Below are 2,865 nucleotides of genomic sequence, written 5' to 3' on the forward strand. Positions count from 1 at the left end.
TGTCAAGTTTCTTCTAGTCTCATTTATAGGATATCACTCCAAACACCACTTCCTTTCCTACGCTTATAACTCACTACTATACCATGTTCCAAAATATTATTGTAAGTTTTTTACTTCTAATTACAATGCACCTCTGAAAAGAGGGCTTTTCTCATTCCTCCAGGCATTATGTGGACAGCAGGGCACAGATAAGACAACATAAATTCATGCAACATGATTTCCTCTCTCTGGGAGAAATCACAGATGATTGTGGTAAGCACTACAGGTGTCCTCTTATGACATATATCTTCCTCAAAAATTATGTGGTATACCCCTGTATTTGTCAGACTCTAACCAGGAAAACAGGAAGCATTCTAAGTATTGGAAACAGGAAATTTAGTACAGGAAATAAATTGCATGGCTGATGGAGGAGATGAGAAGGTGAGGCAGTCTAGAGATTATCAACAGTGGGAAGACACTACTATACCTTAGCTGAAGGAACAAAGCAAAGAAGTGGTATTACTAGGGCCTAGAAGCCAGAATGACCTTGTAGAAGCTGAAACCATGGCAGGCCTGTCAGGCTGGTAATGCTGCCATAGAGGAGATGTAGCCAATGCTGGAAATACTACCCAGGGCAGAATGAGGCAGGTACAATATCCTGGTGTCCTCCCGCTTCCCTCCTAGATTCCACCAGTGCTTTCCTTTAGCCAAATCCAGCTAAAAACCAACAGCAGCAGGAGTACAGGGCAAGGGCAAGAAATGAAGGGTTTGGGAAAAAAAGGAGATTTGGAGAAGTCGTGACACTCATCTCCAAGCAGTCAAAGGACTATCACTTGGGAGAGGGAATGGATTTATTCTCCATGGCACATCAAGAGATGGAAAAGCCAGCTGGGCATGGTGACTCACGCTTGTAATCCCAGCACTTTGGGAGGCCGACGCAGGCGGATCACGACGTCAGGAGTTCGAGACCAGCCTGGCCAACATGGTAAAACCCCGTCTTTACTAAAAATACAAAAATTAGCCAGGTGTGGTGGTGGGCGCCTGTAATCCCAGCTACTCGGGAGGCTGAGCAGGAGAATCACTTGAACCCAGGAGGTGGAGGTTGCAGTGAGCCGACACCATGCCGTTGCATTCCAGCCTGGGAGACAGAGCGAGACTCCGTCTCAATAAAAAAAAAAAAAAAAAAAAAAAGCCACAGAAAGATGTGAGTGGTAGAATCTAGGTAGTGGGTATGTGGGTGCTCACTGTGTAATCTTTTGACTTTACTGTATATTTTAAATGTCAAAAAAAAAAAAAGTTAGAAAAACACCATCAAAGGCAGCAAGACATCTAGGACCACAAGGTGGGATCATCTGTTCACAGGTGCATTCGTTATCTATCACTGGGTAACAAATTACCCCAAATTTAGCAGCTTAAAGCAGCAAATACGGGGCCCCCGCAAGGTCCCCTGCCGTGCGCGAGGCAGCATGATGAGGTGCACCCTGGAAAATCGGAACGCTCAAACGAAACAACTGCAAACAGCTGTCTCAAATGTGGAGAAGCATTTTGGAGAACTGTGCCAAATCTTCGCTGCCTATGTGCGGAAAACTGCCAGGCTGAGAGACAAAGCAGACCACCTGGTGAATGAAATCAATGCGTATGCTGCTACAGAGACCCCACATTTAAAGCTGGGCCTGATGAACTTTGCTGATGAGTTTGCCAAACTTCAGGATTATCGACAAGCAGAGGTTGAAAGACTTGAAGCCAAAGTAGTTGAACCCCTGGGCCGGGCGCGGTGGCTCACGCCTGTAATCCCAGCACTTTAGGAGGCCAAGGCGGGCGGATCACGAGGTCAGGAGATCGAGACCATCCTGGCTAACACGGTGAAACCCCGTCTCTACTAAAAATACAAAAAATCAGCCGGGCGAAGTGGCAGGCGCCTGTAGTCCCAGCTACGCGGGAGGCTGAGGCAGGAGAATGGCGTGAACCCTGGGGAGCGGAGCTTGCAGTGAGCCGAGATTGCGCCACTGCACTCCAGCCTGGGTGACAGAGCGAGACTCCGTCTCAAAAAAACAAAACAAAACAAGGTAGTTGAACCCTTGAAAGCTTATGGGACCATTGTGAAAATGAAACGGGATGACCTCAAAGCAACATTCACAGCAAGGAATCGAAAAGCTAAGCAATTAACTCAGTTAGAAAGAACACGTCAGCGAAACCCATCTGATCGACATGTTATTTCACAGGCAGAAACGGAATTATAGAGAACTGCAATGGATGCTAGCCGAACAAGTCGTCATCTGGAGGAAACTATTAACAACTTTGAAAGGCAGAAAATGAAGGATATAAAGACTATATTTTCTGAATTTATCACAATCGAAATGTTATTTCACGACAAAGCTTTAGAGGTCTACACTGCTGCCTACCGGAATATACAAAACGTTGATGAAGATGAAGATTTAGAGGTTTTCCGAAATTCTCTGTATGCACCAGATTATTCATCTTGTTTAGATACTGTAAGAGCGAATTCAAAGTCACCTCTTCAGAGATCACTGTCAGCTAAGTGTGTACCTGGAACAAGACAGGTATCCACTTGTCGACTAAGAAAGGATCAACAAGCAGAAGATGATGAGGATGAAGAGTTAGATGTTACAGAAGAAGAAAATTTTCTTAACTACACATTTCCATTTTCATCATAAATGACAAAAAATCCACAATGACTAAATTGTAGAACTTTATACTCACTTTGATATGTTAAGCCTCAAAGTGAAGTCCAACTGGAAACAGAAAAATATTTAAAGAAAACTTATGCTGACCAAAAATGAAGGCGTTAAAAAATATTGCATACCAGTCATTTCAACATCCTACCTAGTGTTACATTTTTGTGTAAGTGCCTTTTTTAAAAAGATG

At 44.0% G+C, this 2,865-nt stretch overlaps 1 pseudogene; it reads left to right on the plus strand.

Moving 5' to 3' along the window:
- The first annotated feature begins 1,414 nt into the window (after positions 1 to 1,414).
- LOC740005 (CBY1-interacting BAR domain-containing protein 1-like) lies at positions 1,415 to 2,654 on the plus strand (annotated as a pseudogene).
- The last annotated feature ends 211 nt before the right edge of the window (positions 2,655 to 2,865 follow it).

This window comes from Pan troglodytes, chromosome 16, assembly GCF_028858775.2.
Source record: "Pan troglodytes isolate AG18354 chromosome 16, NHGRI_mPanTro3-v2.0_pri, whole genome shotgun sequence".
Lineage (NCBI taxonomy): Eukaryota > Metazoa > Chordata > Mammalia > Primates > Hominidae > Pan > Pan troglodytes.